This window comes from Rhinoraja longicauda, chromosome 14, assembly GCF_053455715.1.
Source record: "Rhinoraja longicauda isolate Sanriku21f chromosome 14, sRhiLon1.1, whole genome shotgun sequence".
Classification (NCBI taxonomy): domain Eukaryota; kingdom Metazoa; phylum Chordata; class Chondrichthyes; order Rajiformes; family Arhynchobatidae; genus Rhinoraja; species Rhinoraja longicauda.
The window spans coordinates 22,395,625-22,411,452 of record NC_135966.1 but is presented as its reverse complement, the minus strand read 5'-3'; the positions used below and the strand labels follow the sequence as shown (position 1 = coordinate 22,411,452).

General features: G+C 39.6%; 1 protein-coding gene across 2 annotated transcripts in view; it reads right to left on the bottom strand.

The window, feature by feature from the left end:
* Positions 1 to 1,021: 1,021 nt before the first annotated feature.
* Positions 1,022 to 15,828, bottom strand: part of htr4 (5-hydroxytryptamine receptor 4) — a 211,707-nt gene continuing 196,900 nt past the window's right edge. The window contains exon 9 of one of the 2 annotated variants that reach the window (XM_078411113.1): positions 1,022 to 1,061. The gene's annotated coding sequence lies outside the window, so the exon portion shown is untranslated. Of the gene's footprint in view, positions 1,062 to 12,369; positions 12,397 to 15,828 lie in introns of those variants that run through there. The other variant, XM_078411112.1, reaches the window with a different exon arrangement.

Below are 15,828 nucleotides of genomic sequence, written 5' to 3'. Positions count from 1 at the left end.
TCGTGGTCCGGTACTTGTTGTACCTTTGTTGTGACTCTGGAAGGACCACGAGTACACATGTTTAAGATGTTATCATGGTGGAGCTTAACTCCAGGCTGTTTATTCCAAGGCTGCCTGGGTCCAGAGTGACCGCCTAATCACACCCATCACTTATATACACAGCCATACAAAGTAGTTCTTGGATACACAAAGTAGTCCCAGCAATATCACAACACAGGCAAGGCATGAAGTGAGAAGCATCTTTGATGGTGGAGTAGCAGTGGTCAAGAATATTTGATTCTCTGGTACTGTAGGAAATGTGCTGGTGTTAGTTTGATGTGATTTCTTCGAACTAGCCTTGTTGGCATCACTGTCTATGATGGGGAAGGTGTGGGGGAATATGCTGCCTGGTGTTTGTTGATCATGGTGTGCAGCTCCTCCTGTACTGCCTGGGGCAGGATGTAAACTGGAGTCATAATGATGGAGGTGAATTCCCTTAGGAGGTAGAAGCACTTCACCACGAGATGTTCCAGGTACAGGCAGCAGGAGTTGGACGAGACCGCTATATCTAAGCGTTACGAAGTGTTTGCCTTGAGGCAGACACCCCTGCAACTCCCATTTCCCAATGACTTCATCCAGCCCAGGTGAACGATTGAAAAATCTTTGTGTTGGAGAGCAGAGTCTGAAGGGCTAGGGGTGAGCCATGTCTCTGTGAAACAGTGTAAACTGTATTCCCTCATGGGCCTTCGTTGAAAGCAGCTTCCCACGTTTCCAAAAACTCGTGGGTTGACTGGCTAATCTAAAATACGTCTTGTGTGTGGGTGAGTGCTTGAATGAAAATATAAATAGGGGCATGATGGGTCAAAGAGCCTGATTCCATGATATATGACTCTGAGGCCAATGCTTCCTGGCGCCGACTGACTGTCTAATCAGAGCTGTCTATTCAGTTCTATCACCCATTTCTTTTTCCGGATTCTGCTATATTTTCTCCTTTGAGCAACTGTCCAATTTCTTCGTAAAAGGAATGATTAAATCTGCTTCAGTCATATTTCCTTCCAGAGAATTCCAGATGAGTCCTTTCACTGCAAGTAAGAACAAATATGTCTTAACGTAGAACTTGGTGTTGCCCCCACTCCCCCCCCCCCCCCCTCCCCGCTACCTGCTGACGGAAGGCACATAGTGTTTCAAATAGCTCTTGAAGTGATTAATTATGTTAAAGTTTGTCAGATATTTAAACATTTTCTTGACTAAGCAGCAAGTTATTTTCTAAGCTGTACTGTTTGCCAAGTATGACGTCAGTGCCCATGTTCCTGGCTTGGAATCTGTTATGTGTATAAACATAGTAAGGAACATTTAGATAAAAATGATTAATAATAGGAAAATTATTACTCCAGTAGTCATTGTATTTGGGCAGAGGAGTATAATCATGTCATCATCTCTCCGTATCTTGATCAAAATGATGAAAAATGGTTCAGCCAGTTAATTGCCTGGTTTACTAAATCTCATGATAAATGATTGTTGGTGCCATGGATTATTTATTGTGATTATTGTGGTAGATATCCTAATAATTATACAAGGCAAAAGAGAAAGAATGCTTCGCGTGTGGAGAAGAGGAAAATTGGACATCACCAAAATAAAAGGGTCATCAGTACATCCAAACGGGGAATTCAGCAGAAAATTCTTTCCCCTGAGGGTGGTGAGAATATGGAACTCTCTACCACAGGGAAAGTTTGTGCAAATAATGTAAATGCATTAAAGAGGAAGATAGACACACGGAAACGACAGAACGGGGCAGTGGGTAATGCCGACTTGGTTAGCTGAAGAACGGTAGAAGGTGTAGGAAGGAACACAGACACAAAATGCTGGAGTAACTCAGCGGGACAGGCAGCATCTCTGGGGAGAAGGAATGGGTGATGTTTCGGGTCGAGACCCTTCTTCAGCTAGGAAGGACCCTTTTTCAGTGTAGGAAGGAACTGCAGATGCTGGTTTAAACCGAAGATGGACACAAAAAGCTGGAGTAACTCAATGGGTCAGACATCATCCCTGGAGAAAAGGAATACGTGACGTTTCGGGTCGAGACCTTTCTTCAGACTGAGATTCAGGAGAAAGGGAAACGAGATATAGATGGTGATGTAGAGAAATATAGAACAAATGAATTAAAGATGGGCAAAAAAGTAAAGGTGATAAAGGAAACAGGCCATTGTTAGCTGTTTGCTAGTACAGACGATACAATACAATGTATCTTTATTGTCATTGTACAGGGGTACAACGAGATTGGGAATGCGACTTCCATACGATGCAATAAATTAATGAGCTAATCAGCATAAATTTAGACAACCTAGAGAAACAAAATTAGAAACAGTTTTAAAACAGAATAAAGTGCAAGTAGATCTGTGCCGGTTCACTGTGCGATGTGACCATCCGGCTCAGCAGGACCGGTTCATGGCAGCTATGGCCCTGGGGATGAAGCTGTTCCTGAGTCTGGAGGTGTGGGTGTAGAAGGCCTTGTAGCATCTGCCAGATGGTAGAAGTTCAAACAGACTATTGCAGGGGTGTGAGGAGTCTTTGTGAATGCTGGTGGCTTTCCTGAGGCATCATGTAATGTAGATGCCCTCCAAGGCTGGTAGCTGTATTCTGATAATCTTCTGAGCTCTATAAACTACCCGCTGAAGAGCTCTCCTCTCTGCCACCGTGCAGCTGAGATACCACACAGGGATGCCATGCGTTAGGATGCTCTCTATGATGCAGCGGTAGAAGGTCGTCAGCAGCTGTTGGGGCAGACCAGACTTTTTCAATGTTCTCAGGTAGAACAGTCGTTGCTGCGCCTTCTTGACCAGTGCAGCGGTGTTAGTGGACCATGTTAGGTCCTCCGAAACCTCCGATGAGACTCAACAAGACGACTTTGAAGCTGGTACGACTTGGGTGGGGGAGGGATGGAGAGAGAGGGAATGCAGGGGTTAATTGAAGTTAGAGCCAAGCGAATTATGAGACGCTGCTCCTCCAATTTGCGTTTAGCCTGACTCTGACAATGGAGGAATGTTGGTGGAGCATAAACACTACCCTGAGCCGAAAGGCCTCTTTCTGTGCTGCATGTTCCAACCAGTATGTGAATAATGGAACAATGAAACCATGCATTAAACTTTCCAAACTTGTAAGAGATGTCAGTAACTATATCTAAAAAAAACTTTGAAGATTGAGGTTCAGTTTACTCACCTCATCGACTTCCTGACCTGTGCTTTTGTTGACCATATTGATCCTCAAAAACAGTAAGTGCAAGAGTGAAAGGATAACAGTTCTGACTCCATAACAACTCAAATTAAAATATCTATACAACAGAATATGATAAATCATTTAAAAAAATCAGTTTAATATTTTGATGGGCTGTTATGGAGGCTATTATACTTTCAGGCCTAATCTTCAATGCAAATTATTGAAATTTGTACCTGTGACCACGTGTGATTTCTTGAGGTGCATCAGTTTCCTCCCACATTCCAAAGACATTCAGGTTTGTAGTTTAGTTTAATTTAGTTTAAAGATACAGCACGGAAACAGACCCTTTGGCCCACCGGGTCCGCACCGACCAGCGATCCCCGCACATTAACACAATCCTACACACACTAGGGACAATTTACAATTATACCAATCCAATTAACCTACATACGTCTTTGGAGTCTGGGAGGAAACCGAAGATCACAGAGAAAACCCACGCGGTCACGGGGAAAATGTACAAACTCCGTACAGACAGCACCCGTAGTCGGGATCAAACCCGAGTTTCGGGCGCTGTAAGCGCTGTAAGGCAGCTACTCTACCGCTGGGCCACCATGCCGCCCAACGGTTAATTGGTTTCTGTAAATTATCCCATAGGATATAACTGCTGCTGGTGAGCATGGACCCAGTAGGCCACAGTGCCTGTTTCCACACTGTATCACTAAACTAAACTAAACAGAAAAGCAATATTCCCAGATGTACAGTTGTTGCATGAATTGCAAATATCAGTGAAGAATGCACCTCTTGAGTCATTAAAAAGAATAGTAAGTGTTCTTTATGAAACAGAGGGATTTACAGCGTGCTTGAATACCTGCCATTGTGCACATCCCCATTTCACAGTGGGACAGCATGGTGAGACAGAAAGAAAATAAAGATTGGATTCAAGAGAAACATAGAACAGTCTGAGATAAGCATTAATCACATTGGATAGAGGAGACTAAGATCTTGTTTTAGTTCAGTGATGGGAGTATTCACAGTCCTCAGTGATGATCAGTTCAGACGTAGAATCTGATTTGCTTGGATGGCACAGGCACACAGTCCACAGGGTTGTCAACCCAATGGCTGGAGTGTCATTTGAATCCTTTCGGAAGATGCCAATTGACGAGTTTGATTCGAGGGATTGGAGGAAAGTTATTTCGATCAATTCACAATTTCAAACTGTTCACTGAGCTGTGAAGAGGCCTGAAGCAGGCTCAGGTGAAGCTTACTGCCCTGAGGGAGAATTTTGCTGCTAAAGAAGGAGATTTGAAGCATCTGCAAAAATGATGTGCATGATATTTTTTATTTACTCATTTTTCAGTGTGCTGGTATCTCTAGGCAAAGGCCATCCTGATTGTTCTTGAGATTGAAATGATTAGCAAACCCTTGAATAGTTTCTGTCCATCTGGTACGTACACTCACTGTGCTTTAGGATAGAGAGCTCCAGCATTTAAACCCAGCACCAATGAAAAAAGTCTGATATACCCGCAAGGTAGGTTGATGTACAACTTAAAAGGTAAGTTGGATGTGGTCAAAAAGCAACAAATCTGGAGATGCTGTTAGATCTGGAGTAAAAACGCAATGCTGCAAATATTCAGCAAGTTGGGGAACCTATGCCGAGGAGGAAACTGTTAGCATTTTATGTGAATTTGGTCAGAATTTTAATTCTGTGATTAGTATTTCCTGCCTACCCTGCTTTAATTTCAGCCTGACCATGTGCCAGCAGTCTTTGTCCTCTTTGGTAGTAGGTTGTGATGTGGACTGTTGAGATGTGAATGGAATTAAACATTGTGAAGTCAACAGTGAACATGGCCCCTCCCGGTCTTAAGATGAAAGGTCATTGATAAAGCAGCTGAAGATGTTTGAATCTAGGACACTGCCCCGAGCAAACCCTCCAGTGCAATCCCGCTTCTGGGATGAATGACCTCCAACAACGACAACAGACTTCCTTTGTGCAAGGTGTGACTCAAACCACAACAGTATTGCGTCTCCCTTGCGCCCATTGATTCTGGTTCTGCCAAGGCCCATTGAAGCCACACATGGTCAACTGGGGATGGACAATAAACCCTGACCTTGTCCACATCCTGTGAGTCATTTTGTAATAAAAGTTGTCATTTTTATTAATGATAAAGAAATATTACAATTGTGATGGCTGCAGCTGGGACTTTGAAAATAGCACCAAAACATGGTGACTCTTGTATATGGACTCAGTGGGCTGTTTCTATACATTCTGTATATAATCTGGGATTGTAGTTATGTATGGTAATAATTTTACTTATCTATATGCAAAAAAAGAATTTCACTGCGTCTTGATAATAAAGAACTATTGAACCTTTGAATGAAAGTTTATCTCCAGGATATCAATCCCCTTAGTTGTGAGAGGCCTCTAATTGAATCATGAAATGAGATAATTTTGACATAGAATGGTTTTGGAAAACTTAAATTGAATAATAGTTCAGAATATATAATTTGAGATTTAATTTTCAGGTTTTAATTTTCGGTACATTTCAGGTGTGACTACTTTTGGCTTTTCCAAGAGTGGGCAAAATGCTGGTTACTAACAATCTTCATTTAGTAAGACGCACGAAGGTCCAGTTTTCCAATGCAACAAAGTTGAAATATCAACATGCAAAATTAAATTCATATTAGGTTATTAATATGTATTTAGATCATTATTTTTATTCTGACCTAGAGAAGTACATGCGCTTGAGATTATGTTAGGCATAACAAAGGGAGCTTGCTTTAACTTTGCTTTTACTGAAGTTGTGGATTTCCAAGTATGACCTTTAATGTCAGGTAAAACTGTGAAAGTCGATCACTATATATAGTTTAAACTCCAGTGCATTTAATAACTGCATACATTTAAAATATCTAATCTGAAAAACAATAGGTACAAACATTTTCCATTTGATTTTAAGAAATCGTTTCAAAATAGTGCACTGTGTCATTAATTATTTCTTATCAATCTATGAAATGCATAGTGAGATTTAACTACCTGGTTTAAATTTTGTCCGATAATATAACTTTGCCTGACTTTGTGGTTTCTTTAAACGACATACTAATTCAACAACTGAATTATTATCATAATCATCACATGCGACACTAAATGTTGTCAAATTCATGTCTAGACCGGCAGCTTGACTCATCCATCACATATGTGAAGCTGTTTGCTATCCGCTAAGAAATAGTTTCATTCAATGCATCATGAGGCAATTAATTTTGCCTGATAACGTAATTTTGCCTGATTTATCCCGTTATTGCTTTGATCTGCATATCAGAATATTTGTCTAATTACCAAATGCCATTTCCCATAATTTAGTAAATCCAACTGTGTTGAGCTCTTTGTTGAGCTCCCCCTTTTTAATCATTGAATCAGTCATATTGCCGGATGTCTCGCCAATTCTGAAGACATGACCTCGTATCCTCTTAAAGCAAATTTCATAGAAAACATAGAAAATAGGAGGAGGAGGAGGAGGCTATTTGGCCCTTTGAGCCAGCACCACCATTCATTGTGATCATTGCTGATCATCCACAATTGGTAACCCGTGCCTGCCTTCTCTCCATATCCCTTGATTCAGCTAGCCGCTAGAGCTCTATCTAACTCCCTTTTAAATTCATCCAGTGAATTGGCCTCTACTGCTTTCTGTGGCAGAGAGTTCCACAAATTCACAACTTTCTGGGTGAAAGAGTTTTTTTCACATCTCAGTTTTAAATGGCCTCCCCTTTATTCTTAGACTGTAGGCCCTGGTTCTGGACTCCCCCAACATTGGGACCATTTTTGCTGCATCTAGCTTGTCCAGTCCTTTTATAATTTTATACGTTTCTATAATATCCTCTCTCATCCTTCTAAACTCCAGTGAATACAAGCCTAGTCTTTCCAATCTTTCCTCATATGACAGTCCCGCCATCCCGGGGATTAATCTTGTGAACTTACGCTGCACTGCCTCAATAGCAAGGATGTCTTTCCTCAAATTAGGAGACCAAAACTGCACACAATACTCCATATGTGGTCTCACCAGGGTCCTATACAACTGCAGAAGGACCTCGTTACTCCCATACTCAAATCCAATTTCCCACTATTATACAATGCAACCGATGGTGTAGAGTAATTATTGCCCGATGAAAAGTTCTCTGGCATAATGCTCTTCTCCATATTCATTTCATACCTAAGAAAATGGTGCATGGGAGACGTTCAAATCAGACTGAACGTACTTATTATGTAGTAGTCTCATTGTCCATATTCAACACCATGATAACCTCACGTTTGAATTGGGATTGGGCTCCCACCACAGTCAGTTGAATCCAAACATTGTGGCACTATGATGCCCCAGGTACCACAATTGATCTCAATTATAAATCAGGGAAAACCATTGGATATCATTTCATTTGGACAGTTGGAAGTTGAAGAGGGTCTTGTTGGACCAGGTTTTGTACACCTGCTCATTCCACCCTAGAAGCTCAAACCTAAAAGCCAAAGAGGCCGACTAGATAATGGAGCCAAAATATGTTTCGTAAAACTTGATTTTATGCAATATCCTTATAGACTAGAATGAACAACTGTGCATAAGCTGGCACTGCAAGAGCCTCTTCAACTTGGGCTCAATCCTTCCAAATGTGCAGAGAAGTTTTACTCTAGACTTTTAGAGATATAGTCCTATACACCAGGGACAATTTACAATTTAGAGGTCAATTAACCTACAAATGCTGTATGTCTTTAGAATGTGGAAGGAAACTGGAGCACCCAGAGAAAATCCGTATGGTCGCAGGAAGAATGTGCAAACTCCATACAGACAACATCCACAATCAGGATTGAACCCGGGTCTCTGGCGATGGAGGTAACAAAATCCAAAGATCTTGACCAATGGCAATTTACATCGATGTCCTTTCCTTCATGTTTCTGGTGTCCTCAGATTCCTCCCCTAATTTCCACTTCCTGACTTCTGATCTCATCTTCAGTTAAGATTATTTCAGGAGGTACACAGCCCTGAGAAGTCATTGGTTAAGATAGAGATATTTTTTCATTTTTTCATTTCATTTCATTTTATTTTATTTCGAACATGTTAAAAGACATCAATTAAAAAACAAAATAAACAAAAAAACAGAAGAAATACAAGGAATTTCATCCATTACTTAACATGTGCGAAAAGGAGTAGGAAGAAGTGTGAACTTATTTAATCCTACCCCCATTCCCTAATCAATATTTATCAAGTATCAGATATTAATACAAAAATACTCATACACCCTTATATGTTCATATAGATATACTTATTTAAATAATGATGTGTTATTATTTGTAGACCCCTGGTGACTGTTAATCCCCCTCCTCACTGTACCTAGAAAAAATCATGTGTTTATATTTGTTTTTAAACTGGATGATGTTTGAACATTGTTTTAATTCCGCATTCATTCTGTTCCATAGCTTTACTCCACTGATTGATATAGAAAATCTTTTCATTGTTGTTCGAGTATTGCGAATCTTGAAATTTAATGTTCCCCTTAAATTATACCCCCCCTCTCTTTCATAAAACATTTCCTGTAAGTTACTTGGTAGCAAATTGTTTCTCACTTTGTACATGAATTGAGCTGTTTGATATTCCACAATGTCATAAAATTTGATTATTTTAGACTTTATAAACAATGAGTTGGTGTGTTCACAAAAACCGACATTATGAATTATTCTAATGGCTCTTTTTTGCAGTATGAATAGTGGTTGTAGTGAACTTATATATGTACTTCCCCACACCTCTATACAGTAACTTAAATAAGGTGAAACTAGTGAACAGAACAGAATGCGAAGTGATTTGTTATCTAGGAAATGTTTTGCTTTGGCCAGAACTGAAATGCTTCTAGATACTTTACTGTGGATATGTTTAATGTGAGATTTCCAGCAAATTTTTTCATCTATTATCACCCCAAGGAATTTAGTTTCATTTACTCTTTCTATGTTAACACCCTCTATCTGTACCTGTGCTTGATTGTTTATTTTATTGTTCCCAAATATCATAATTTTTGTTTTGCTCAAGTTTAGTGATAATTTGTTAATGTCAAACCATTTTTTAATTTTGCAAAATTCTGAGGTGATACTGTCCAAAAGTTGCTGTAAATTTTCACCAGAACCAAGAATGTTAGTGTCATCATTTATGTCCAGATATGTCCAATTTAAATCTATTCTATGGAGACAAAATACATCACAAATGGTAGAAACTAGAACAATAAACAGAACTCAGTGAGTTAAGTTTAGTCTGTGGAGTGATGACCAAATATCCTTACTATTCAGTGTCCTCAAATGTTTTGGAAGCCTTATAGTTCTTACAAATAGAAAAGGTCGCATAACAAATTGGGCAGCAAAGGAATGTAATAGGGAAACGAGGAACTGCAGATGCTAGTTTACCAAAGAAAGACACAAAATGCTGGGATAATCCAACAGATCGGGCAGCATCCCTGGAAAATACAGATAAGTGATGTGTCAGGTTGGCACCCTTCTTAAGACTTCAGGCATTCTTCTAGGTTTCCTTAACCCCATCCCTGCCTTCAGTCTGAAGAAGGGTCTTGACCTGAAACATCACCTATAGTGATGTTACTCCAGTATTACTACAACTGGGGTTAATCCAGCATTTTGTGTCTTTTATGTTATGGGGAGCTTGCTCTTAAAAGGCACCGTGGTATGTCTTCAATTCACCAGTGTTACTGATTAACTCACTATCAAGTTTTTGTCAGGAAGTCCAATAGTATCTATGTTGTTTGGTTTGACATTTTCCTCAAAGCTTTTATTGAGAAAACTGCTTATTTAGATTGGGAGATTGAGCTTTGATCTCCATTGGAAGGAAAATTCCGTAAATTAAGATGACATCATTTCTCTGATGTAAATCTCGTGAGCTGTGACTTTCAGTTCCGTGAACAGTCAGCATGTTTCAGCATGCTTCCCGATGACCTCATTCTTTGGATTAGAGTGGAAGGATATGTGATGAGGTGTCACCATTTCCTCGCTTCTAACTGGAACATAGCTTTGGCCATGCGGTTGACTTGAAGAATCATTTCTTGTAACTATTGTAATATTTACTGAACAACACCTCACTGAACATTCACCTCGGGTGTTCTGCTACCGTGTGCCGCAATAAAGGATTTCGCAATGGGGCAGCCGGACCTGTCATCTGCAAGTGAACCCCACCCTAAAACACAAGCTGCACCTCCCTTGGACCCCACCAAAGGCCCACCCTTGTGAAAGATGAAGTAGGCCAAAGGTGGCAACCAGACTTGAGGAAGCAGAACCTCAGTATTACCCCAAACAGATTGGAGCAGCCCACTGCTGTCAAAGGCATCTTAGTCTGCCATCAATTGTACACACTCAAAGTGAGTTAAATATTTAAAACTATTTCAAAGTCAAAAATAGGTTTAGTTATAAATAATTACACATGTGCTAACTAACTAAAATATGTACAGAGAGTGAAATAATGAAAATTGGCAAAAAAACCCTGGCCAAATAGCTTTTTAATGATGTTAGCAACTCCATTTGTGGCAGTATTGGTCAGCGTAAAGTCCAAGGGCCAAATGTAAAGATCATTTGGCCCCTCAGTCCAAGATTTACCAGAGCAGTTGGCATAGTTAGTTTAGTTAAGTATAGTTTATCGTACAGTGAAAAGCTTTTTTTGTTGCGTGCTATCCAGTCAGTAGAAAGACTATACATGATTACAATGAAGCCGCCCACAGTGTACAGATACAGGATGAAGGGAATAATGTTTAGTGCAAGGTAAAGTCCAGTAATGTCCGATTAAAGATAGTTCAAGGGTCTCCAATGAGGTAGATGGTAGGTTGCTGGTGATCTGGTGTGGAGCAGGAGGTCAGTTGCGCCAGCATATTCCATACCTCCCAATACGGAGCGTAGCAGTGAAAAGTGAAGACACTGCACATTATCAGGTAGACATGCAGCTGTAACCTATGGCGATGTCATACAACCAAACAGGAACTAGTCTCAATAGGCCTATGAAAAATAACCTGCACTGTAAATGTAGATGCCCCATAAATAATACTGAAGATAGACACAAAGTGCTGGAGTAACTCAGCGAGACATATAGCATATAGTGATGTTTCGGGTTGAGACCCTTCTTCAGACTGATCTAATCTGAAGAAGGGTCTCAATCCGAAACATCACCTATTCTTTCTCTCCAGAGATGCTGCCTGTCCCGCTGAGTTACTTCAGCATTTTGTGTCTATCTTCGGTTTAAACCAGCATCTGCAGTTCCTTCCTACCATAAATAATACTTCCAGATCACAGATAGTAGCATTATAAAGTTTATTTTAATTAGATCTTAATTGTGTCACCAGGCACTAAAACACAGAATATGTGTGTTGTGTGTTAAGTGTTTGTGCTGTTAACTTTATACAGGTGATAATTTGGGTAATTCACTGTCAACAATGCTTTAGTAGGAATTCCCCAAAGGCATCAAAGCTCAGTGACATGGGAGTAGATATTTATAGCTGAATACTATTAACACACAGTAGAGAAATGAATGTTTGTTGATATTTGCATTTGAGATTCAGTTCCATTGTAAGTATTATATTTAAATGACCGATGTTTCCACTTAGCTAATCCTGTTAGATTTTTTCACTTTACTTATTTATAACCACATATTGAGTGATCTGATTTGGAAAAAAAACCTATAGATCCATCAATTTACCAATAAATATTGTAACTTTATTCACTTATTGCAAGTTAAAGCATTGTAAGAAAACCACTTTATTTGAAAATAGAAAATGATAATTATCTTCTTCTGTTCTTTATTCATGAAGGTCTCTGTAATTTTCTTTATCTCCTGCTATTGGGAACTGATGTTGGTAGATCAACATATTAAGGGTAAATTGTGGAGGTGATTTAAATGGGAGCCAACATTAAAATGTTGTTTCCATTCAATTCATGACATGACATTGAACATGTGTGGGGCTGGGAAGAAGGAAGAACAAAATTATTCAGTCTGTACACAATTGCTTTATTAGTTGGTAGGCCTTGTGAATTAATCAACCAGCAATATTACAGGTATTATGCTATAGTAGGACAAGATGAAGCTAACAATTACTAGAGGAGGATCAGAGAGAGAGTGTTTTATTGCCCTATGTTCCGAGAAGGAACAATGAAATTCTTACTTGCAGCTCCACAATAGAAATGTAAACAGTACTCTGCAAAACACAAAATAAACAAAAAAAGTTATGTGTATATTTATATATATTAAAAACATGGACAAATAAATAGGCAATAATAGTGCAAAAATAATCTCCCCAAGTCTATAGTTCAGAGCCTATTTCAAGACTATAATATTTAATAACCTGATGGTTATAGGGATGAACTAAAAGAATAAAAAAAATATCTGATTGGAATAAAAAAATCATTTGATATTTTTTCCTCTTCCAATAAGAATGTTATATAAATTTTGTTTCGAGTTATGCACAAATTATAAAAAAGTTATGCGGGTAAGGCTGACATTAAGTGAAACAGAAGCCGGTCTTCAGAAAATGTATTCTAATGTACATTGCAAACATTAATCAATTTAAATTTGAAAGGACAGCTTTTACAGTCAGTGCTGACATGACCATGACACATTCTCGTATGCAACCGCCAAAAGTAAAACAATAGGGTATGGCCTACATCAAACCAGACCTGTTTTCGTTATCATCGTTACTTTTTTGCATATCTTTCAATCATTGTTCTTTACCTCTCTACACCATCGTCTATAATTGAAGCAGCCAAATATATGACACTCGTAAAAATGATCATAATAAAAATTCACTAATCAGTTAATGAACCACTATATCCTCCGCAATTGAGTGTGCTACGTATAATCAGGCCTTACAAAGGAAGGTGTAGTCTAATTTTCAGATATTTTGTTGGCGGTTTTGGTGTTGGTATTGGTTGACTATTAGTATACTGAGAGGAGACAAGAAAAATTATTTAAGCTGGCGGTGGTGTAGCAGTAGAGCTAATGCCTTACAGCGCCCGAGACCCGGGCTCGATCCTGACTTTGGGTGCTTGTCTGTACGGAGATTGTACGATCTGCGTGGGTTTTCTCTGAGATGTTTGGTTTCCTCCCACACAAACACGTACAGGTGTGTTGATTGATTGGCTTGGTATAAATGTAAAATTGTCCCTAATGTGTGTAGGGTAGTAGTAATGTCCATGGCAAGAGCTAATTTCTATTCAGATGACCCAAATTTACCAGAATACTTCCTGGATCTTTACCAGAATGTTGCACGGAACAGAAATTAGCTTTTGCCATGGATACATGGTTTGAAGCTCACCTTAAGTTCAAATATGAACTAAAGCTGTAAATAGTCTACATAGGTTTCAGTGAGCTACTAGGGAGATGGAAGGACTTATGGCTGATAAATAGAATTTGCAACAGGAATTGACATCCACAGTTTTTACCCAATAGATGTTGGATAAAACCAAGTGAGTTGGGGGTTTTGAGAGGTGATGGTAATGTAAATTAAAAACAACTTTATTCAGAATTAAAAAATATACAGAACAAGAACTGTTTCTGACATTTTCAGAGGCTATACATTAATTCTCATCATATTTGGTAGTGTTCACAGAAATATACCTGGCACCATTACCATTTGTGGATATTTTTACAGCAGAGATAGATAGATTCCTGATTCATAAGGGTGTCAAGGGTTATGGGGAGAAGGCCAGGAGAATGGGGTTAGGAGGGCAAGATAGATCAACTATGATTGAATTGCGGTAAACTTGATGGGCCGAATGGCCTAATTCTACTCCTATCCCTTCTGACATGTGTTCCCCTGGGCTGATATTCCCCACCTCGTTCGAGGGGCGTCTCCATCACACCTGCCCCCCAATGTCCAGCAGCGGAAGGACCTGAGAGACTGTGGTCCTTCCCCACAGAGCCTTGGCATTGGCTGCACCGAGCTTCAGTGCATCCCTCAGCACGTAATCCTAAATGATCTTAATGCTATTGATTACGAGGTGGCGTTAATCATGGCATCAGGATACCTCACTCTCTTTAAATTGTGGCATCTGACCTTTGAAAACCACTTGAACAATAGAGTCACTGAGGCTCTCAGTAAATGACTTATCCAAATGATAACACATTCAAAAATGCAGCACACCCCAGAGTGTTATCATACAACTGTGCTCAAATCCTGACCTGGAACCTAAACCTACAACTCTGTCAAATAAATGCTTTCTCAATCACTGACCTTTACATTATCAATTGTATTATTTTTTTGAATTTTTGCGGATAACGAGATACATCATTATAAATGTTGTTAATTTGAAGCTATGGCTTAATTTCCTCTTGTGAGCTTGCACCTCGATTTGAAGTAATGTGCGAACACAATAGAGTAGATGCTCACTTCCCCCTGGTGGTTAAATGGATGTAGGAGGGAAATTACTTACTGAACATCTTCTGTAATAACTTGTGTGGTTCAGTCACAATTACTGTCATGGCATGAAATGTTTTGATGGTTTTCCCCCCATGTGAAAAGACTTTAAGATAAGATTAGGGGATTGGACACATTAGAGGCAGGAAACATGTTCCCAATGTTGGGGGAGTCCAGAACAAGGGGCCACAGTTTAAGAATAAGGGGTAGGCCATTTAGAACGGAGATGAGGAAGAACTTTTTCAGTCAGAGAGTGGTGAAGGTGTGGAATTCTCTGCCTCAGAAGGCAGTGGAGGCCAGTTCGTTGGATGCTTTCAAGAGAGAGCTGGATAGAGCTCTTAAGGATAGCGGTGTGAAGGGGTATGGGGAGAAGGCAGGAACGGGGTACTGATTGAGAGTGATCAGCCATGATCGCATTGAATGGCGGTGCTGGCTCGAAGGGCTGAATGGCCTCCTCCTGCACCTATTGTCTATTGTCTATTGTCTATTATCCCACGCTACTTTACAGATCTGTAGGCAGATGTAGGGTGAATAATCTGAGATTGGATTTTAAAAGCAGTTAAACTTAAAGGACCAGATAGATTTGCCAGCGATTCTTCAGGACCCCCTCTCTCCCTGTATACATCACTGTGGTGAATAAATCTGCCCTTTCTTTTACTAATTTCCACTTGACTCTGATAATTTCTATTTAATTTTGAGTCTAGCAAACATGTGTACCTTACTGCACTTGTGCATATAACAATAAGCTTGACCTGACTTGACTTCTTTGTTTGCCGATCTTTGAACTCTAAGATCTTGACAAAAGATATCAAGGATTTATAAATATTGAAGCTAATTTCGTCATTTTAACTGCTGTGATTCTGTTCAAAAAACCAACCCTAAATGTCTGAAGAAAAGTCTTGACCTGAAACGTCACCTTTTTTTCCAGCAATGCGGTCCGACCCACTGAGTTACTCCAGCTTTTTGTGTCTATCTTTGGCTCTTTTAACTTGTTCTGCCACAACATAGGCATGTTTGGCTAATCTTTGTGTCTCCCTGTTACTGAATATATTTTAAAGTATGCCATTTAGCAAGTTGAGCCCTTTCTCATTCTTGCTAGCAAAATGAAACGTCACACTTATCTGTGTGAAATTGCATCCACCATTTCCCCATTTCAGCAGCTCGAGCATGTCCTGTAGCTTCATTAGCAAGACCAACATGTTTTCCCCATCTCCA